At 53.8% G+C, this 21,892-nt stretch overlaps 1 long non-coding RNA gene across 1 annotated transcript; it reads right to left on the bottom strand.

The window, feature by feature from the left end:
- Positions 1 to 19,889: 19,889 nt before the first annotated feature.
- Positions 19,890 to 21,049, bottom strand: LOC149972324 (uncharacterized). The gene is made up of 2 exons (XR_016491256.1): positions 20,625 to 21,049; positions 19,890 to 20,256 (listed from the first exon to the last, which is right to left on the bottom strand). It is a non-coding gene; the product is annotated as an uncharacterized LOC149972324 (long non-coding RNA).
- Positions 21,050 to 21,892: the final 843 nt, after the last annotated feature.

The raw sequence follows: 21,892 nt of genomic DNA, 5'->3' as shown, positions 1-21,892 counted from the left end.
GGTCTGGTTCGTTCTGGTCTGGTCTGGTTCGGTCTGGTCTGGTCTGGTTCAGTCTGGTCTGGTTCGGTCTGGTCTGGTTCAGTCTGGTTCGGTCTGGTCTGGTTCAGTCTGGTCTGGTTTGGTCTGGTCTGGTTCAGTCTGGTCTGGTCTGGTTCGGTCTGGTTCAGTCTGGTCTGGTCTGGTCTGGTTCGGTCTGGTCTGGTCTGGTCTGGTTCGGTCTGGTCTGGTTCGGTATGGTCTGGTATGGTCTGGTCTGGTTCGTTCTGGTCTGGTCTGGTCTGGTTCGTTCTGGTTCGGTCTGGTCCGGTCTGGTTCGGTCTGGTCTGGTTCGTTCTGGTTCGCTCTGGTTCGGTCTGGTTCGTTCTGGTTCGCTCTGGTTCGGTCTGGTCCGGTCTGGTTCGGTCTTGTCTGGTTCGGTATGGTCTGGTATGGTCTGGTCTGGTTCGGCCTGGTCTGGTTCGGTCTGGTCTGGTTCGGTCTGTTCTGGTTCGGTCTGGTTCGGTCTGGTCTGGTCTGGTTCGGTCTGGTCTGGTTCGTTCTGGTTCGCTCTGGTCTGGTCTGGTCTGGTTCGGTATGGGCTGGTCTGGTTCGGTTCTGGTTCGGTCAGGTTCGGGTCTGGTTCGGTCTGGTTCGCTCTGGTTCGGTCTGGTCTGGTTTGGTCTGGTCTGGTCTGGTTCGTTCTGGTTCGCTCCGGTTCGGTCTGGTCCGGTCTGGTCTGGTCTGGTCTGGTCTGGTCTGGTCTGGTTCGGTCTGGTCTGGTTCGATCTGGTCTGGTTCGGTCTGGTTCGATCTGGTCCGGTTCGGTCTGGTTCGGTCTGGTTCGGTCTGGTTCGGTCTGGTCTGGTCTGGTTCGGTCTGGTCTGGTTCGGTCTGGTTCAGTCTGGTCTGGATCAGTCTGGTCTGGTTCGATCTGGTCTGGTTCGGTCTGGTCTGGTTCGGTCTGGTTCGGTCTGGCCTGGTCTGGTCTGGTTCGTTCTGGTTCGCTCTGGTCCGGTCTGGTCTGGTTCGGTCTGGTCTGGTCTGGTTCGGTCTGGTCTGGTTCGGTCTGGTCTGGTTCAGTCTGGTTCGGTCTGGTCTGGTTCAGTCTGGTCTGGTCTGGTTCGGTCTGTTCTGGTCTGGTCTGGTTCGGTCTGGTCTGGTTCGGTATGGTCTGGTATGGTCTGGTCTGGTTCGTTCTGGTCTGGTCTGGTTTGGTCTGGTCTGGTCTGGTCTGGTTCAGTCTGGTCTGGTTCGGTCTGGTCTGGTTCAGTCTGTTCTGGTCTGGTTCGTTCTGGTTCGGTCTGGTCCGGTCTGGTTCGGTCTGTTCTGGTCTGGTCTGGTCTGGTTCGTTCTGGTTCGGTTTGGTCTGGTTCGGTCTGGTCTGGTCTGGTTCGTTCTGGTTCGCTCTGGTTCGGTCTGGTCTGGTCTGGTTCGGTCTGGTCTGGTTCGGTCTGGTCTGGTTCTGGTTCGGTTTGGTTCGGTCTGGTCTGGTCTGGTTCGGTCTGGTCTGGTTCGTTCTGGTTCGCTCTGGTTCGGTCTGGTCTGGTTCGGGTCTGGTTCGGTCTGGTTCGGGTCTGGTTCGCTCTGGTCTGGTTCGGTCTGGTTTGGTCTGGTATGGTCTGGTTTGGTTCGTTCTGGTTCGCTCCGGTTCGGTCTGGTCCGGTCTGGTTCGGTCTGGTCTGGTCTGGTTCGTTCTGGTTCGGTCTGGTCTGGTCTGGCCAGGTCTGGTCTGGTTCGGTCTGGTTCGGTCTGGTCTGGTCTGGTCCGCTCTGGTTCGGTCTGGTCTGGTCTGGTCTGGTTCGGTCTGGTTCGGTCTGGTACGGTCTGGTACGGTCTGGTCTGGTCTGGTCTGGTCCGGTCTGGTCTGGTTCGGTCTTGTCTGGTCTGGTTCGGTCTGGTCTGGTTCGGTCTGGTCTGGTTCGGTCTGGTCTGGTCTGGTCTGGTCCGGTCTGGTCCGGTCTGGTTCGGTCTGGTCTGGTTCGGTATGGTCTGGTCTGGTCTGGTTCGGTCTGGTCTGGTTCGGTCTGGTTCGTTCTGGTCTGGTCTGGTCTGGTCTGGTTCGGTCTGGTTCGGTCTGGTCTGGTTCGGTTTGGTCTGGTTCGGTCTGGTCTGCTCTGGTCTGGTCTGGTTCGGTCTGGTCTGGTCTGGTCTGGTTCGTTCTGGTTCGGTCTGGTTCGGTCTGGTCTGGTTCGTTCTGGTTCGGTCTGGTTCGTTCTGGTTCTGTCTGGTCTGGTCTGGTTCGGTCTGGTCAGGTTCGGTCTGGTCTGGTCAGGTTCGGTCTGGTCTGGTCTGGTTCGGTCTGGTCTGGTCTGGTCTGGTTCGTTCTGGTTCGGTCTGGTCTGGTTCGGTCTGGTCTGGTCTGGTTCGTTCTGGTTCGCTCTGGTTCGGTCTGGTCTGGTTCGTTCTGGTTCGGTCTGGTTCGTTCTGGTTCTGTCTGGTCTGGTCTGGTTCGGTCTGGTTCGGTCTGGTCTGGTTCGGTCTGGTCTGGTTCGGTCTGGTCTGGTCTGGTCTGGTTCGTTCTGGTTCGGTCTGGTCTGGTCTGGTTCGGTCTGGTCTGGTCTGGTTCGTTCTGGTTCGCTCTGGTCCGGTCTGGTCCGGTCTGGTCCGGTCTGGTCTGGTCTGGTTCGGTCTGGTCTGGTTCGGTTCGGTCTAGTCTGGTCTGGTTCGGTCTGGTCTGGTTCGGTCTGGTCTGGTCCGGTCTGGTCTGGTTCGGTCTGGTTCGGTCTGGTTCGGTCTGGTCTGGTTCGGTCTGGTCTGGTTCGGTCTGGTCTGGTCTGGTTCGGTCTGGTCTGGTCTGGTCTGGTTCGTTCTGGTTCGGTCTGGTCTGGTCTGGTTCGGTCTGGTCTGGTCTGGTTCGTTCTGGTTCGCTCTGGTCCGGTCTGGTCCGGTCTGGTCCGGTCTGGTCTGGTCTGGTTCGGTCTGGTTCGGTCTGGTCTGGTTCGGTTCGGTCTAGTCTGGTCTGGTTCGGTCTGGTCTGGTTCGGTCTGGTCTGGTTCGGTCTGGTTCGGTCTGGTTCGGTCTGGTCTGGTTCGGTCTGGTCTGTTTCGGTCTGGTTCGGTCTGGTCTGGTTCAGTCTGGTCTGCTTCAGTCTGGTTCAGTCTGGTCTGTTTCAGTCTGGTTCGGTCTGGTCTAGTCTGGTCTGGTTCGGCCTGGTCTGGTTCGTTCTGGTTCGCTCTGGTTCGGTCTGGTCCGGTCTGGTTCGGTCTGGTTCGGTCTGGTTCGGTCTGGTTCGGTCTGGTCTGGTTCGGTCTGGTTCGGTCTGGTCTGGTTCGGTCTGGTCTCGTCTGGTTCGGTATGGTCTGGTCTGGTTCGTTCTGGTCTGGTTCGGTCTGGTTCGGTCTGGTCTGGTTCGGTCTGGCCTGTTCTGGTCTGGTTCGTTCTGGTTCGGTCTGTTCTGGTCTGGTCTGGTCTGGTCTGGTTCGTTCTGGTTCGCTCTGGTTCGGTCTGGTCTGGTCTGGTCTGGTTCGTTCTGGTTCGGTCTGGTCTGGTTCGGTCTGGTCTGGTCTGGTTCGTTCTGGTTCGCTCTGGTTCGGTCTGGTCTGGTTCGTTCTGGTTCGGTCTGGTTCGTTCTGGTTCTGTCTGGTCTGGTCTGGTTCGGTCTGGTTCGGTCTGGTCTGGTTCGGTCTGGTCTGGTCTGGTTCGGTCTGGTCTGGTCTGGTCTGGTTCGTTCTGGTTCGGTCTGGTCTGGTCTGGTTCGGTCTGGTCTGGTCTGGTTCGTTCTGGTTCGCTCTGGTCCGGTCTGGTCCGGTCTGGTCCGGTCTGGTCTGGTCTGGTTCGGTCTGGTCTGGTTCGGTTCGGTCTAGTCTGGTCTGGTTCGGTCTGGTCTGGTTCCGTCTGGTCTGGTCCAGTCTGGTCTGGTTCGGTCTGGTTCGGTCTGGTCTGGTTCGGTCTGGTCTGGTTCGGTCTGGTCTGGGCTGGTTCGGTCTGGTCTGGTCTGGTCTGGTTCGTTCTGGTTCGGTCTGGTCTGGTCTGGTTCGGTCTGGTCTGGTCTGGTTCGTTCTGGTTCGCTCTGGTCCGGTCTGGTCCGGTCTGGTCCGGTCTGGTCTGGTTCGGTCTGGTTCGGTCTGGTTCGGTTCGGTCTAGTCTGGTCTGGTTCGGTCTGGTCTGGTTCGGTCTGGTCTGGTCCGGTCTGGTCTGGTTCGGTCTGGTTCGGTCTGGTTCGGTCTGGTCTGGTTCGGTCTGGTCTGTTTCGGTCTGGTTCGGTCTGGTCTGGTTCAGTCTGGTCTGTTTCAGTCTGGTTCAGTCTGGTCTGTTTCAGTCTGGTTCGGTCTGGTCTAGTCTGGTCTGGTTCGGCCTGGTCTGGTTCGTTCTGGTTCGCTCTGGTTCGGTCTGGTCCGGTCTGGTTCGGTCTGGTTCGGTCTGGTTCGGTCTGGTTCGGTCTGGTCTGGTTCGGTCTGGTTCGGTCTGGTCTGGTTCGGTCTGGTCTCGTCTGGTTCGGTATGGTCTGGTCTGGTTCGTTCTGGTCTGGTTCGGTCTGGTTCGGTATGGTCTGGTCTGGTTCGTTCTGGTCTGGTTCGGTCTGGTTCGGTCTGGTCTGGTTCGGTCTGGCCTGTTCTGGTCTGGTTCGTTCTGGTTCGGTCTGTTCTGGTCTGGTCTGGTCTGGTCTGGTTCGTTCTGGTTCGCTCTGGTTCGGTCTGGTCTGGTTTGGTCCGGTCTGGTTCGGTCTGGTCTGGTCTGGTTCGTTCTGGTTCGCTCTGGTTCGGTCTGGTCTGGTCTGGTTCGGTCTGGTCTGGTTCGGTCTGGTCTGGTTCGGTCTGGTCTGGTTCGGTCTGGTCTGGTCCGGTCTGGTATGGTCTGGTTCGTTCTGGTTCGGATTGGTTCGGTCTGGTTCGGTCTGGTCTGGTTCGTTCTGGTTCGCTCTGGTTCGGTCTGGTCTGGTTCGGGTCTGGTTCGGTCTGGTTCGGGTCTGGTTCGGTTTGGTTCGCTCGGGTCTGGTTCGGTCTGGTCTGGTTTGCTCTGGTCTGGTTCGGTCTGGTCTGGTTCGGTCTGGTATGGTCTGGTCTGGTTCGTTCTGGTTCCCTCCGGTTCGGTCTGGTTCGGTCTGGTCTGGTTCGGTCTGGTCTGGTCTGGTCCGCTCTGGTTCGGTCTGGTCTGGTCTGGTTCGGTCTGGTTCGGTCTGGTACGGTCTGGTCTGGTCTGGTCTGGTTCGGTCTGGTCTGGTGCGGTCTGGTCTGGTCCGGTCTGGTCTGGTTCGGTTCGGTCTGGTCTGGTTCGGTCTGGTCTGGTTCGGTATGGTCTGGTTCGGTCTGGTCTGGTTCGGTCTGGTCTGGTTCGGTCTGGTCTGGTTCGGTATGGTCTGGTTCGGTCTGGTCTGGTTCGGTCTGGTCTGGTCTGGTCTGGTTCGATCTGGTCTGGTTCGGTCTGGTCTGGTTCGGTCTGGTCTGGTCCGGTCTGGTCCGGTTTGGTCCGGTCTGGTTCGGTCTGGTTCGGTCTGGTCTGGTTCGGTCTGGTTCGGTCTGGTCTGGTTCGTTCTGGTTCGGTCTGGTTCGGTCTGGTCTGGTTCGTTCTGGTTCGGTCTGGTTCGTTCTGGTCTGGTTCGGTCTGGTTCGGTCTGGTCTGGTTCGGTCTGGTCTGGTTCGGTCTGGTCTGGTTCGGTATGGTCTGGTTCGGTCTGGTCTGGTTCGGTCTGGTCTGGTTCGGCTGGTCTGGTCTGGTTCGGTCTGGTCTGGTTCGGTCTGGTTCGGTCTGGTTTGGCCTGGTTCGGTCTGGTTCGGTCTGTTCTGGTTCGGTCTGTTCTGGTTCGGTCTGGTCTGGTTCGGTCTGGTTCGGTCTGGTTGCGTCTGGTCTGGTTCGGTCTGGTCTGGTTCAGTCTGGTCTGGTCTGGTTTGGTCTGGTCTGGTCTGGTTCGATCTGGTTCGGTCTGGCCTGATCTGGTCTGGTTCGCTCTGGTTCGGTCTGGTCTGGTTCGGTCTGGTCTGGTTCGGTCTGGTTCGGTCTGGTCTGGTTCGGTCTGGTCTGGTTCGGTCTGGTCTGGTTCGGTCTGGTCTGGTTCGGTCTGGTCTGGTTCGGTCTGGTCTGGTTCGGGCTGGTCTGGTTCGGGCTGGTCTGGTTCGGTCTGGTCTGGTTCGGTCTGGTCTGGTTCGGTCTGGTTCGTTCTGGTCTGGTTCGGTCTAGTCTGGTCTGGTTCGGTCTGGTTCGGTCTGGCCTGGTCTGGTCTGGTTCGTTCTGGTTCGCTCTGGTTCGGTCTGGTCCGGTCTGGTTCGGTCTGGTCTGGTTCGGTCTGGTCTGGTTCGGTCTGGTCTGGTCTGGTCTGGTCTGGTTCGTTCTGGTTCGCTCTGGTTCGCTCTGGTTCGGTCTGGTCTGGTTCGTTCTGGTCTGGTTTGGTCCGGTCTGGTTCGGTCTGGTCTGGTCTGGTTCGTTCTGGTTCGCTCTGGTTCGGTCTGGTCCGGTCTGGTCTGGTTCGGTCTGGTCTGGTCTGGTTCGGTCTGGTCTGGTCCGGTCTGGTCTGGTTCGTTCTGGTTCGGTCTGGTTCGGTCTGGTCTGGTCTGGTTCGGTCTGGTCTGGTTCGTTCTGGTTCGCTCTGGTTCGGTATGGGCTGGTCTGGTCTGGTTCGGGTCTGGTTCGGTCTGGTCTTGTCTGGTTCGGTCTGGTCTGGTCTGTTTTGTTCTGGTTCGGTCTGGTTCGGTCTGGTCTGGTTCGGTCTGGTCTGGTTCGTTCTGGTTCGGTCTGGTCTGGTCTGGTTCGGTCTGGTCCGGTCTGGTCCCGTCTGGTTCGGTCTGGTCTGTTTCGTTCTGGTTCGCTCTGGTTCGGTCTTGTCTGGTCTGGTTCGGTCTGGTCTGGTTCGGTATGGTCTGGTCTGGTCTGGTTCGGTCTGTTCTGGTCTGGTCCGGTCTGGTTCGGGTCTGGTTCGGTCTGGTCCGGTCTGGTTCGGTCTGGTCTGGTCTTGTCTGGTTTGGTCTGGTTCGGTCTGGTTCGGTCTATTCTTGTCTGGTCTGGTTCGGTCTGGTCTGGTCTTGTTCGGTCTGGTCTGGTCTTGTTCGGTCTGGTCCGTTCTTTTTCGGTCTGGTCCCGTCTGGTTCGGTCTAGTCTGGTCTGGTTCGGTCTGGTTCGGTCTGGCCTGGTCTGGTCTGGTTCGTTCTGGTTCGCTCTGGTTCGGTCTGGTCCGGTCTGGTTCGGTCTGGTCTGGTTCGGTCTGGTCTGGTTCGGTCTGGTCTGGTCTGGTCTGGTTCGTTCTGGTTCGCTCTGGTTCGCTCTGGTTCGGTCTGGTCTGGTTCGTTCTGGTCTGGTTTGGTCCGGTCTGGTTCGGTCTGGTCTGGTCTGGTTCGTTCTGGTTCGCTCTGGTTCGGTCTGGTCCGGTCTGGTCTGGTTCGGTCTGGTCTGGTTCGGTCTGGTCTGGTCTGGTTCGGTCTGGTCTGGTCCGGTCTGGTCTGGTTCGTTCTGATTCGGTCTGGTTCGGTCTGGTCTGGTCTGGTTCGGTCTGGTCTGGTTCGTTCTGGTTCGCTCTGGTTCGGTATGGGCTGGTCTGGTCTGGTTCGGGTCTGGTTCGGTCTGGTCTTGTCTTGTTCGGTCTGGTCTGGTCTGTTTTGTTCTGGTTCGGTCTGGTTCGGTCTGGTCTGGTTCGGTCTGGTCTGGTTCGTTCTGGTTCGGTCTGGTCTGGTCTGGTTCGGTCTGGTCCGGTCTGGTCCCGTCTGGTTCGGTCTGGTCTGTTTCATTCTGGTTCGCTCTGGTTCGGTCTTGTCTGGTCTGGTTCGGTATGGTCTGGTCTGGTCTGGTTCGGTCTGTTCTGGTCTGGTCCGGTCTGGTTCGGGTCTGGTTCGGTCTGGTCCGGTCTGGTTCGGTCTGGTCTGGTCTTGTCTGGTTTGGTCTGGTTCGGTCTGGTTCGGTCTATTCTTGTCTGGTCTGGTTCGGTCTGGTCTGGTCTTGTTCGGTCTGGTCTGGTCTTGTTCGGTCTGGTCCGTTCTTTTTCGGTCTGGTCCCGTCTGGTACGGTCTGGTCCGGTCTGGTACGGTCTGGTCCGGTCTGGTACGGTCTGGTTCGGTCTGGTACGGTCTGGTCCGGTCTGGTTCGGGTCTGGTTCGGTCTGGTCCGGTCTGGTCTGGTTCGGTCTGGTCTGGTCTTGTCTGGTTCGTTCTGGTTCGGTCTGGTTCGGTCTGGTCTGGTTCGGTCTGGTTCGGTCTGGTCTGGTTCGGTCTGGTACGGTCTGGTCCGGTCTGGTTCGGTCTGGTCTGGTTCGGTCTGGTTCGGTCTGGTCTGGTCTGGTCTGTTCCGCTCTGGTTCGGTCTGGTCTGTTCTGGTCTGGTTCGGTCTGGTTCGGTCTGGTACGGTCTGGTCTGGTCTGGTTCGGTCTGGTCTGGTCCGGTCTGGTCTGGTCCGGTCTGTTCTGGTTCGGACTGGTCTGGTCTGGTCCGGTCTGGTTCGGTCTGGTCTGGTTCGGTCTGGTCTGGTTCGGTCTGGTCTGGTTCGGTCTGGTCTGGTTCGGTCTGGTCTGGTTCGGTCTGGTCTGGTTCGGTCTGGTCTGGTTCGGTCTGGTCTTGTTCGGTCTGGTCCGTTCTTTTTCGGTCTGGTCCCGTCTGGTACGGTCTGGTCCGGTCTGGTACGGTCTGGTTCGGTCTGGTACGGTCTGGTACGGTCTGGTTCGGGTCTGGTTCGGTCTGGTCCGGTCTGGTCTGGTTCGGTCTGGTCTGGTCTTGTCTGGTTCATTCTGGTTCGGTCTGGTTCGGTCTGGTCTGGTTCGGTCTGGTTCGGTCTGGTCTGGTTCGGTCTGGTACGGTCTGGTACGGTCTGGTCCGGTCTGGTTCGGTCTGGTTCGGTCTGGTCTGGTCTGGTCCGCTCTGGTTCGGTCTGGTCTGGTCTGGTCTGGTACGGTCTGGTCTGGTCTGGTCTGGTTCGGTCTGGTCTGGTCCGGTCTGGTCTGGTCCGGTCTGTTCTGGTTCGGTCTGGTCTGGTCTGGTTCGGTCTGGTCTGGTTCGGTCTGGTCTGGTTCGGTCTGGTTCGGTCTGGTCTGGTCTGGTTCGGTCTGGTCTGGTTCGGTCTGGTCTGGTCCGGTCTGGTCCGGTTTGGTCCGGTCTGGTTCGGTCTGGTCTGGTTCGGTTTGGTCTGGTTCGGTCTGGTTCGGTCTGGTCTGGTCTGGTCTGGTCTGGTTCGGTCTGGTCTGGTCTGGTTCGTTCTGGTTCGGTCTGGTTCGGTCTGGTCTGGTTCGGTCTGGTTCGTTCTGGTTCGGTCTGGTTGGGTCTGGTCTGGTTCGCTCTGGTTCGGTCTGGTCTGGTTCGGTCTGGTCTGGTTCGGTATGGTCTGGTTCAGTCTGGTCTGGTTCGGTCTGGTCTGGTTCGGTCTGGTCTGGTTCGGCTGGTCTGGTCTGGTTCGGTCTGGTCTGGTTCGGTCTGGTTTGGCCTGGTTCGGTCTGGTTCGGTCTGTTCTGGTTCGGTCTGTTCTGGTTCGGTCTGTTCTGGTTCGGTCTGGTCTGGTTCGGTCTGGTTCGGTCTGGTTGCGTCTGGTCTGGTTCGGTCTGGTCTGGTTCAGTCTGGTCTGGTCTGGTTCGGTCTGGTCTGGTCTGGTTCGATCTGGTTCGGTCTGGCCTGATCTGGTCTGGTTCGCTCTGGTTCGCTCTGGTTTCGGTCTGGTCTGGTTCGGTCTGTTCTGGTTCGGTCTGGTTCGGTCTGGTCTGGTTCGGTCTGGTCTGGTTCGGTCTGGTCTGGTTCGGTCTGGTCTGGTTCGTTCTGGTCTGGTTCGTTCTGGTCTGGTTCGTTCTGGTCTGGTTCGTTCTGGTCTGGTTCGGTCTAGTCTGGTCTGGTCTGGTTCGTTCTGGTTCGCTCTGGTTCGGTCTGGTCCGGTCTGGTTCGGTCTGGTCTGGTTCGGTCTGGTCTGGTTCGGTCTGGTCTGGTCTGGTCTGGTTCGTTCTGGTTCGCTCTGGTTCGCTCTGGTTCGGTCTGGTCTGGTTCGTTCTGGTCTGGTTTGGTCCGGTCTGGTTCGGTCTGGTCTGGTCTGGTTCGTTCTGGTTCGCTCTGGTTCGGTCTGGTCCGGTCTGGTCTGGTTCGGTCTGGTCTGGTTCGGTCTGGTCTGGTCTGGTTCGGTCTGGTCTGGTCCGGTCTGGTCTGGTTCGTTCTGGTTCGGTCTGGTCTGGTTCGGTCTGGTCTGGTTCGTTCTGGTTCGCTCTGGTTCGGTCTGGTCTTGTCTGGTTCGGTCTGGTCTGGTCTGTTTTGTTCTGGTTCGGTCTGGTTCGGTCTGGTCTGGTTCGGTCTGGTCTGGTTCGTTCTGGTTCGGTCTGGTCTGGTTCGGTCTGGTCCGGTCTGGTCCCGTCTGGTTCGGTCTGGTCTGGTTCGTTCTGGTTCGCTCTGGTTCGGTCTGGTCCGGTCTGGTTCGGTCTGGTCTGGTTCGGTCTGGTCTGGTTCGGTCTGGTCTGGTCTGGTCTGGTTCGTTCTGGTTCGCTCTGGTTCGCTCTGGTTCGGTCTGGTCTGGTTCGTTCTGGTCTGGTTTGGTCCGGTCTGGTTCGGTCTGGTCTGGTCTGGTTCGTTCTGGTTCGGTCTGGTCCGGTCTGGTCTGGTTCGGTCTGGTCTGGTTCGGTCTGGTCTGGTCTGGTTCGGTCTGGTCTGGTCCGGTCTGGTCTGGTTCGTTCTGGTTCGGTCTGGTTCGGTCTGGTCTGGTCTGGTTCGGTCTGGTCTGGTTCGTTCTGGTTCGCTCTGGTTCGGTATGGGCTGGTCTGGTTCGGTCTGGTCTTGTCTGGTTCGGTCTGGTCTGTTTTGTTCTGGTTCGGTCTGGTTCGGTCTGGTCTGGTTCGGTCTGGTCTGGTTCGGTCTGGTTCGGTCTGGTCTGGTTCGGTCTGGTCCGGTCTGGTCCCGTCTGGTTCGGACTGGTCTGTTTCGTTCTGGTTCGCTCTGGTTCGGTCTGGTCTGGTCTGGTTCGGTATGGTCTGGTCTGGTCTGGTTCGGTCTGTTCTGGTCTGGTCCGGTCTGGTTCGGGTCTGGTTCGGTCTGGTCCGGTCTGGTTCGGTCTGGTCTGGTCTTGTCTGGTTTGGTCTGGTTCGGTCTGGTCTGGTTCGGTCTGGTTCGGTCTATTCTTGTCTGGTCTGGTTCGGTCTGGTCTGGTCTGGTTCGGTCTGGTCCGTTCTTTTTCGGTCTGGTCCCGTCTGGTACGGTCTGGTCCGGTCTGGTACGGTCTGGTTCGGTCTGGTACGGTCTGGTCCGGTCTGGTCCGGTCTGGTTCGGGTCTGGTTCGGTCTGGTCCGGTCTGGTCTGGTTCGGTCTGGTCTGGTCTTGTCTGGTTCGTTCTGGTTCGGTCTGTTTCGGTCTGGTCTGGTTCGGTCTGGTTCGGTCTGGTCTGGTCTGGTCTGGTTCGGTCTGGTACGGTCTGGTACGGTCTGGTCCGGTCTGGTTCGGTCTGGTCTGGTTCGGTCTGGTTCGGTCTGGTCTGGTCTGGTTCGGTCTGGTCTGGTCTGGTTCGGTCTGGTCCGGTCTGGTACGGTTCGGTCTGGTCTGGTCTGGTCTGGTCTGGTCTGGTTCGGTCTGGTCTGGTTCGGTCTGGTCTGGTTCGGTCTGGTCTGGTTCGGTCTGGTCTGGTTCGGTATGGTCTGGTCTGGTACGGTTCGGTCTGGTCTGGTCCGGTCTGGTCTGGTCTGGTTCGGTCTGGTTCGGTCTGGTCTGGTTCGGTCTGGTCTGGTTCAGTCTGGTCTAGTTCGGTCTGGTTCGGTCTGGTCGGTCTGGTCTGGTTCGTTCTGGTTCGGTCTGGTTCGGTCTGGTCTGGTTCGGTCTGGTCTGGCCTGGTCTGGTTCGGTCTGGTCTGGTTCGGTCTGGTCTGGTTCGTTCTGGTTCGCTCTGGTTCGTTCTGGTCTGGTCTGGTCTGGTCTGGTTCGGTCTGGCCTGGTCTGGTCTGGTTCGTTCTGGTTCGCTCTGGTTCGGTCTGGTCTGGTTCGGTCTGGTCTGGTTCGGTCTGGTTCGGTCTGGTATGGTCTGGTTCGTTCTGGTTCGCTCCGGTTCGGTCTGGTCCGGTCTGGTTCGGTCCGGTCTGGTTCGGTCTGGTCTGGTTCGGTCTGGTCTGGTTCGGTCTGGTCTGGTTCGGTCTGGTCTGGTTCGGTCTGGTCTGGTTTGTTCTGGTCTGGTTCGGTCTAGTCTGGTCTGGTCTGGTTCGGTCTGGTTCGGTCTGGCCTGGTCTGGTTCGTTCTGGTTCGCTCTGGTTCGGTCTGGTCCGGTCTGGTTCGGTCTGGTCTGGTTCGGTCTAGTCTGGTTCGGTCTGGTCTGGTCTGGTTCGTTCTGGTTCGCTCTGGTTCGCTCTGGTTCGGTCTGGTCTGGTTCGTTCTGGTCTGGTTTGGTCCGGTCTGGTTCGGTCTGGTCTGGTCTGGTTCGTTCTGGTTCGCTCTGGTTCGGTCTGGTCCGGTCTGGTCTGGTTCGGTCTGGTCTGGTTCGGTCTGGTCTGGTCTGGTTCGGTCTGGTCTGGTCCGGTCTGGTCTGGTTCGTTCTGGTTCGGTCTGGTCTGGTTCGGTCTGGTCTGGTTCGTTCTGGTTCGCTCTGGTTCGGTCTGGTCTTGTCTGGTTCGGTCTGGTCTGGTCTGTTTTGTTCTGGTTCGGTCTGGTTCGGTCTGGTCTGGTTCGGTCTGGTCTGGTTCGTTCTGGTTCGGTCTGGTCTGGTTCGGTCTGGTCCGGTCTGGTCCCGTCTGGTTCGGTCTGGTCTGGTTCGTTCTGGTTCGCTCTGGTTCGGTCTGGTCCGGTCTGGTTCGGTCTGGTCTGGTTCGGTCTGGTCTGGTTCGGTCTGGTCTGGTCTGGTCTGGTTCGTTCTGGTTCGCTCTGGTTCGCTCTGGTTCGGTCTGGTCTGGTTCGTTCTGGTCTGGTTTGGTCCGGTCTGGTTCGGTCTGGTCTGGTCTGGTTCGTTCTGGTTCGCTCTGGTTCGGTCTGGTCCGGTCTGGTCTGGTTCGGTCTGGTCTGGTTCGGTCTGGTCTGGTCTGGTTCGGTCTGGTCTGGTCCGGTCTGGTCTGGTTCGTTCTGGTTCGGTCTGGTTCGGTCTGGTCTGGTCTGGTTCGGTCTGGTCTGGTTCGTTCTGGTTCGCTCTGGTTCGGTATGGGCTGGTCTGGTTCGGTCTGGTCTTGTCTGGTTCGGTCTGGTCTGGTCTGTTTTGTTCTGGTTCGGTCTGGTTCGGTCTGGTCTGGTTCGGTCTGGTCTGGTTCGTTCTGGTTCGGTCTGGTCTGGTTCGGTCTGGTCCGGTCTGGTCCCGTCTGGTTCGGACTGGTCTGTTTCGTTCTGGTTCGCTCTGGTTCGGTCTGGTCTGGTCTGGTTCGGTATGGTCTGGTCTGGTCTGGTTCGGTCTGTTCTGGTCTGGTCCGGTCTGGTTCGGGTCTGGTTCGGTCTGGTCCGGTCTGGTTCGGTCTGGTCTGGTCTTGTCTGGTTTGGTCTGGTTCGGTCTGGTCTGGTTCGGTCTGGTTCGGTCTATTCTTGTCTGGTCTGGTTCGGTCTGGTCTGGTCTGGTTCGGTCTGGTCCGTTCTTTTTCGGTCTGGTCCCGTCTGGTACGGTCTGGTCCGGTCTGGTACGGTCTGGTTCGGTCTGGTACGGTCTGGTCCGGTCTGGTCTGGTCCGGTCTGGTTCGGGTCTGGTTCGGTCTGGTCCGGTCTGGTCTGGTTCGGTCTGGTCTGGTCTTGTCTGGTTCGTTCTGGTTCGGTCTGTTTCGGTCTGGTCTGGTTCGGTCTGGTTCGGTCTGGTCTGGTCTGGTCTGGTTCGGTCTGGTACGGTCTGGTACGGTCTGGTCCGGTCTGGTTCGGTCTGGTTCGGTCTGGTCTGGTCTGTTTCGGTCTGGTCTGGTCTGGTTCGGTCTGGTACGGTCCGGTCTGGTACGGTTCGGTCTGGTCTGGTCTGGTCTGGTCTGGTCTGGTCTGGTTCGGTCTGGTCTGGTTCGGTCTGGTCTGGTTCGGTCTGGTCTGGTTCGGTCTGGTCTGGTTCGGTATGGTCTGGTCTGGTACGGTTCGGTCTGGTCTGGTCCGGTCTGGTCTGGTCTGGTTCGGTCTGGTTCGGTCTGTTCTGGTTCGGTCTGGTCTGGTCTGGTTCGGTCTGGTCTGGTTCAGTCTGGTCTAGTTCGGTCTGGTTCGGTCTGGTCGGTCTGGTCTGGTTCGTTCTGGTTCGGTCTGGTTCGGTCTGGTCTGGTTCGGTCTGGTCTGGCCTGGTCTGGTTCGGTCTGGTCTGGTTCGGTCTGGACTGGTTCGTTCTGGTTCGCTCTGGTTCGTTCTGGTCTGGTCTGGTCTGGTCTGGTTCGGTCTGGCCTGGTCTGGTCTGGTTCGTTCTGGTTCGCTCTGGTTCGGTCTGGTCTGGTTCGGTCTGGTCTGGTTCGGTCTGGTTCGGTCTGGTATGGTCTGGTTCGTTCTGGTTCGCTCCGGTTCGGTCTGGTCCGGTCTGGTTCGGTCCGGTCTGGTTCGGTCTGGTCTGGTTCGGTCTGGTCTGGTTCGGTCTGGTCTGGTTCGGTCTGGTCTGGTTTGGTCTGGTTCGTTCTGGTTCGTTCTGGTTCGGCCTGGTCTGGCCTGGTCCGGTCTGGTTCGGTCTGGTTCGGTCTGGTTCGGTCTGGTCCGGTCTGGTTCGGTCTGGTCTGGTTCGGTCTGGTCTGGTCTGGTTCGGTCTGGTCTGGTTCGGTCTGGCCTGGTCTGGTCTGGTCTGGTCTGGTTCGTTCTGTTTCGGTCTGGTCTGGTTCGGTCTGGTCTGGTCTGGTTCGTTCTGGTTCGCTCTGGTTCGGTCTGGTCTGGTCTGGTTCGGTCTGGTCTGGTTCGGTATGGTCTGGTCTGGTTCGGTCTGGTCTGGTCTGGTTCGGTCTGGTTCGGTCTGGTTCGGTCTGGTCCTGTCCGGTCTGGTCTGGTTCGTTCTGGTTCGGTCTGGTCTGGTTCGTTCTGGTTCGGTCTGGTCTGGTTCGGTATGGTATGGTCTGGTCTGGTTCGGTCTGGTCTGGTTCGGTCTGGTCTGGTCTGGTTCGGTCTGGTCTGGTTCGGTCTGGTCTGGTTCGGTCTGGTCTGGTTTGGTCTGGTTCGTTCTGGTTCGGCCTGGTCTGGCCTGGTCCGGTCTGGTTCGGTCTGGTTCGGTCTGGTTCGGTCTGGTCCGGTCTGGTTCGGTCTGGTCTGGTTCGGTCTGGTCTGGTCTGGTTCGGTCTGGTCTGGTTCGGTCTGGCCTGGTCTGGTCTGGTCTGGTCTGGTTCGTTCTGGTTCGGTCTGGTCTGGTTCGGTCTGGTCTGGTCTGGTTCGTTCTGGTTCGCTCTGGTTCGGTCTGGTCTGGTCTGGTTCGGTCTGGTCTGGTTCGGTATGGTCTGGTCTGGTTCGGTCTGGTCTGGTCTGGTTCGGTCTGGTTCGGTCTGGTTCGGTCTGGTCCTGTCCGGTCTGGTCTGGTTCGTTCTGGTTCGGTCTGGTCTGGTTCGTTCTGGTTCGGTCTGGTCTGGTTCGGTATGGTATGGTCTGGTCTGGTTCGGTCTGGTCTGGTTCGGTCTGGTCTGGTCTGGTTCGGTCTGGTCTGGTTTGGTCTGGTCTGGTTCGTTCTGGTAACTGTGTTTATGAAGTAAAGCATGTGTGTCTGTTGGTTTGAAGTAAACTCTAGTGTGTAGTGTTTTCTGTGATTGATTGTTATTACTGAAAAAAACCGTTCTTGCGGATGAATTGTGTATTTAACCTTAATGGATGGATGATGACCGTTGAGAATGTTTATAAAATCTGTGAATAACTGGATGTCGTGGGGCCAGGCTCCTATTATGTCATCTAAAAAGCGGTAATAACAAGTGGGTTGATATGGACACTTGGCCAGTGCCTCTCTCTCCCATTCAGCCATGTATATATTGGCGTAAGCAGGTGCACATTTTTTGCCCATAGCTGTTCCCTCCACCTGCAGGTAATAATGATCATTGAATAAAAAGTCATTGCTAGTCAGGCTGATTTCTAACAGTTGTAATATTTCTTTGTCCGGTCTAGTGTTGTCTGGGTATCTCTTAAAGATATTTCTAATTGCTTGTATTCCTGTTGCTGTATAGGCTATCAATATCTATCGTGAATATGTGTGTATGGGAGGGAACAACTATGGGTCCAATCCTCTCCATGAAGTGGTAGGTGTCCCTGAGAAAGCTGGGGTGCCTTGTGGAGAGAGGGTTGATATGGTGATCTATATATTGTGAAATGTTATAGGATTCACGATTGCAGTCTGAGACAATCGGTCTGCCAGGAGGAACTTCAAAGGGAATTGTCCATGTCTCCGGTTCCTTGTGTACTTTTAACAGTAAGTAGAATAGTCTAGGTCGTGGGGTGTCTGTACCGTTGAGAAAGTCCCGTTGTTTTGCTGTGATGTAGTGTTGGTCGTAGTCTTTTTATTATTGTCCTTAGCTGTGTCTGTGGTTGTATACTGTTTTGTACCCAAGTGATCAGTGTCCAGGGGGCAGCGAAGCTAGACTGGCGAGTATTATCCAGGTTAAGAAAACTGGCTGGCTGTGCAGAAGGTAAAGGCCGCTAGCAGTGGCTAACAATGACTAAATAGCTAGTTAGCTGGTTAGCTTCTGGAGGTTCTTGAATGTGTTCTAAAAATTAAAAATAATAGCGATTCCGTATCACAGGCAGGTTACCGGAAGGTATAATCAAATAAAAAATCGAAAAGAGATTGAAAGAAAATATTTGGTCCGGTGAGTGGTTGGGACGCTGCGATTCAGACGGTTAGCAGGCCTGTGCTAACAGTTAGTAGGCCGGGGCTGAACAAGGTAGCAGTTAGCGGACCGGGGCTAAACAAGCTAGCAGTTAGCAGGCCGAATTAGCAAGCAAGGAGATAGCAAGGGCTAGAAAGTTAGCCTTTGGGGGACGTCGCGATGGGGTGAGTCTGTTTATGCCTCTTCATGCGGTGACATCGATAGACCTGTCGTGGGTCCGGATATTGTAGCCCAGGAGTATGCTTCGGTGGTAGCACAGGAGCTCTGGCCGGGCTAGCTTCAAGCTAAATGGATGGAAACGCTAGCCAGGAGTTAACATCCGGGGTTGCAGTTAGCTAGTTGTGAAGACCCAGCTGAAAATGTTCCATTTGCGGTGGGAATCCGGTGGGAATCCGGGGATAAAAAAATAATAATAATAGGTCCGTTATGCTCTGGTTAGAGTCGCGTTGTTCGAACTGGCGAGAGCTTTCCGCGCTGAAGGTTAGCTGAAGACCGCTAGCAATGGTTTGCTGGTAGTTACCTGTCTAGCTTCAGTTGAGGGGTGCTAGCTAGCTAGCTTGATAGTTAATGTTTGCTTTAGTTTGCGCGCCAGCTCTGCAAATTCAGCAGGTGTGTGTGTGTGTGTGTGTGTGTGTGAACGCTTCCAACAAAACTAATGACCTGCAGTGGATCAAACCATTGTGAGGCAAAGGGCGGGGGTTGCAATCTTTTGAAACTTAAAAACGCGCTATTAAGTGTCTATAATCAGCATAAGTGCTTTCATTGCGTTCATTGATGGGGTGATCCTGGAAATGAGTCACTAGTTCTGTGTGTAAATGGGCCCGTTTGATATTGTATAGAATGCTGTTTAAGTCTATTTTCTATTGTATACTGGGTTTCCCCAATGTAGTGTTTTTTGCTAAATGTGCAAGTGATTATATACATATATGACATTTGGAGTGTAGAGTGAAATGAAAGACAACCCCCCCTCTCCAAAAGTTGGGTCTGTGCTGTTGTGAGTTGAAAAGACTTGGATAAATTCATGATGAGAGGGGGTCAACTACCCCCTCTGCTGGGTAATCTAAGAAAGCAACTGGGGGAGGAAAGGGGGAGTGTACAGGGGGTTGGGGGGAAAAGAAGGGTGTGGTGTGGGTCCAAATTGTGGGTAGAGCCTATTCTAAATTTAGCTGCTCACACCAATTCTTAAAAATGAGGTCTGCTGTGGTTGTTGTTCAGTGTATCAGGTCTGTTGTGTGGAATTCATCATGTGGTATCTCCAAGAGAAATGGGCCATGTGTGGTGATGTAACCGTTAATGACTTTGAGGTTCCGTTTTCGATCTGGTGAAAGGAGGTGTGAGTGGTTAATAATGGGGATGTAAATAATTGCATTAGGGAAAAAGTGACTCTTGCTTCCTTGTGCATTGATGCATTCTGTTTGATGTTTTGTATGGGTCATTATCCATATTGTTTATGCCCACCGAGAGAACCACTATGCATGCTGGTGTCTAAATGAACCTCTGTTTTCTCCAGGACCTTTTTGAAATGGTAAAATGTTGCTCCAGGGTAACTCTCCACTTTTATGGGTTATGAAATGGAGGGATTCTATTAACATTTGAGTCTCCCAAGACTAGTATTGGTTTATTTCCCTTAAAATTCCAATCTGCCACCTTGCCATTTGGTGTAATACTTAAAGGCCCGTAGATGTCCTCCTAGGATCATAAATTAAACTGAGGTAAGCTCCAAGTTGCCTCTTTTTCTGGGTGGCAGTGCAGAAGTCGATGTGGTGAGAGATTCATTCAACCATAGTGTTGTTAAATATGAACATAAACGCCATATTGTGCATTTAAATGGTTTCATTGTTTTGTTAAAGGAAAGGAAAAACCTAAAAGAGGAAGTGCCAAACTAAAACCAAACAAACCATAAATATATAGAGTAGAAATAAATTATGAATAAAACCATGTTCTTCTCCATCCATTTTCCTGTCTGTTAAAACCCATTTTCTAATACAGGCCATTTGGTGTTATTGTCTGTAGGTTCTGGATCCACTCCCGTGCTGCCCACAGGTCCAGAGGCCCACAGGTCCAGCCTATATGTGACTGTAACCCTGATATGGTAAGGTGAGTGATGGGGTGCTCCTGGAAGTGGGTTATGAGTAAATTGTAGGTTGATGTGGGCACTTGGCCAATGCAAGTTCAAAACAGACAGTGTGACCCAATTAAAGGCACTTCCGGTTGGCACAGGAAGCTATACGTAAACACATATCTTGCTTGGGGTATTCTCTTACAGAATCCTGAGTTTAAAGTCTTTATGTTAAAAATTGACTGATCTAGACAGGGTTGAATGCAGTCATTTTCACATTTGCAGGTTATGTACATCAAAATACCTTTTGGGTGAATTTAACCACTTCCGGATGCTCCAGGATGCTTAGATTCGACACAGGTAGACCTCATAGTGGTCTGATGGACTGTCATAGAAGACAGGTTCATAAGGCATTCATAACCCACATAGGCTTCAGGTTGAATTTAGAGGTGCAGGCAATGTATTCCTATGGGGAGAGAAGTCAATGCAAACTGTTTGAAGTAAACACCTTCTTTTAACTGCTAAGGGTTAATGCCACACGGCCAAGGTTAGGCTTGCACGGATCGGGAGGACCTCAGGAACGTACCTGAGGTCGAATTGTGCTTCTCACCCTAGCAGTTCTCTCACTGTCACCCAAAACAAATGACATTTTGGGCCTACTTTTCTCATGGTCGCTGCGCTCAGACCGAGCGAGCTACGGGATATCTCGTTGAACTCTGCACGGCCTAGAGATTATGTTTATGCCCTTGCCTGCTCTCTGTGTCTTTCAGCACCACACCTTTTCACTCCATCCTTGCTGTGTGTGTGTGTGTGTGTGAGAGCTTTTCTTTGACATCTGCTGGCGGAAATTACTGATTTACAGTTTAGGAGGGTTACCTAGTCACACATGTGAAGTTTTGGAAAGATGTGACTTTTTTAACCCTTCAAAACAGACAGTGTGACCCAATTAAAGGCACTTCCGGTTGGCACAGGAAGCTATAAGTAAACACATGTCTTTATTGACATAGCCACTTACAGAATCCTGAGTTTTAAGTCTTTAAGTTAAGAATTGACTGATCTACACAGGTTTGAATACAGTGATTTTCATAATGACAGGTTATGTGTTTCAAAACACTTTTAGGGTGAGCTAGCTTGATAGTTAACGTTTGCTTTAGTTTGCGCGCCAGCTCTGCAAATTCAGCAGGTGTGTGTGAAGGCTTCCAACAAAACTAATGACCTGCAGTGGATCAAACCATTGTGAGGCAAAGGGCGGGAGTCGCAATCTTTTGAAACTTAAAAACGCGCTATTAACCTTTCTGATCTCCCCATCCCGGATCCGGGTTCGTGAATACAGACTCAAGCTCATTACCATAACGCAACGTTAACTATTCATGAAAATCGCAAATGAAATGAAATAAATATGCTAGCTCTCAAGCTTAGCCTTTTGTTAACAACACTGTCATCTCAGATTTTCAAAATATGCTTCTCAACCATTGCAAAACAAGCATTTGTGTAACAGTATTGATGGCTAACGTAGCATTTAGCATTAGCATTCAGCTGGCAACATTTACACAAAAAAACAGAAAAGCATTCAAAAAAATCATTTACCTTTGAAGAACTTCAGATGTTTTCAATGAGGAGACTCTCAGATAGCAAATGTTCAGTTTTTCCTGAAAGATTATTTGTTTAGGACAAATCGCTCCGTTTTCTGCGTCACGTTTAGCTATGAAAAAACCCCTGTATCCAGGATTGTGTAAATCTATCAGCAAGCTCATTAGCATAACACAACGTTAACTATTTATGAAAATCGCAAATGAAATGAAATAAATATGCCATCTCTCAAGCTTAGCCTTTTGTAAACAACACTGTCATCTCAGATTTTCAAAATATGCTTCTCAACCATAGGAAAACAATAATTTGTGTAAAAGTAGCTAGCTAGAGTTAGCATTTCGCGTTAGCATTTAGCGTTAGCATTAGCGTTAGCATCCAGCACGCAACATTAACAAAAACATAAAAGCCTTCAAATAAAATCATTTACCTTTGAAGAACTTCTGATGTTTTCAATGAGGATACTCTCAGTTAGATAGCAGATGCTCAGTTTTTCCAAAAAGATTCCTTGTGTATTAGAAAAAAATCCATAAATTCAGTCCTCAAAACGCAAACTTTTTTCCAAATTAACTCCATAATATCGACTGAAAACATGGCAAACGTTGTTTAGAATCAATCATCAAGGTGTTTTTCACATATCTCTTCATTGATACATCGTTCTTGGACACATGCTTTCTCCCCTGAATCAAATGGTAAAGTAGAAGCAGCTGGCAATTGCGCACCGAATTCGACGCAGGACACCAGGCGGACACTTGGAAAATGTAGTCTCTTATGGTCAATCTTCCAATGATATGCCTACAAATACGTCACAATGCTGCTAAGACCTTGGGCGAACGACAGAAAGTGTAGGCTCATTCGTTGCGCAATCACAGCCATATAAGGAGAGAATGGAAAACAGAGCTTCAGAAATTCTGCTAATTCCTGGGTGATGCATCATCTTGGTTTCGCCTGTAGAATGAGTTCTGGGGCACTTACAGACAAAATCTTTGCAGATTCTGAAACTTCAGTGTTTTCTTTCCAAAACTGTCAAGAATATGCATAGTCGAGCATCTTTTCGTGACAAAATATCGCGCTTAAAACAGGAACGTTTTTTATCCAAAAATGAAATAGCGCCCCTAGAGCTCTAACAGGTTAAGTGTCTATAATCAGCATAAGTGCTTTCATTGCGTTCATTGATGGGGTGATCCTGGAAATGAGTCACTAGTTCTGTGTGTAAATGGGCCCGTTTGATATTGTATAGAATGCTGTTTAAGTCTATTTTCTATTGTATACTGGGTTTCCCCAATGTAGTGTTTTTTGCTAAATGTGCAAGTGATTATATACATATATGACATTTGGAGTGTAGAGTGAAATGAAAGACAACCCCCCCTCTCCAAAAGTTGGGTCTGTGCTGTTGTGAGTTGAAAAGACTTGGATAAATTCATGATGAGAGGGGGTCAACTACCCCCTCTGCTGGGTAATCTAAGAAAGCAACTGGGGGAGGAAAGGGGGGAGGGTTGGGGGGAAAAGAGTACAGGGGGTTGGGGGGAAAAGAAGGGTGTGGTGTGGGTCCAAATTGTGGGTAGAGCCTATTCTAAATTTAGCTGCTCACACCAATTCTTAAAAATGAGGTCTGCTGTGGTTGTTGTTCAGTGTATCAGGTCTGTTGTGTGGAATTCATCATGTGGTATCTCCAAGAGAAATGGGCCATGTGTGGTG

Source organism: Oncorhynchus mykiss, chromosome 24, assembly GCF_057628025.1.
Source record: "Oncorhynchus mykiss isolate SJ-2025 chromosome 24, ASM5762802v1, whole genome shotgun sequence".
Taxonomy (NCBI): Eukaryota; Metazoa; Chordata; class Actinopteri; order Salmoniformes; family Salmonidae; genus Oncorhynchus; species Oncorhynchus mykiss.
This window is presented reverse-complemented; position numbering and strand designations above follow the sequence as displayed.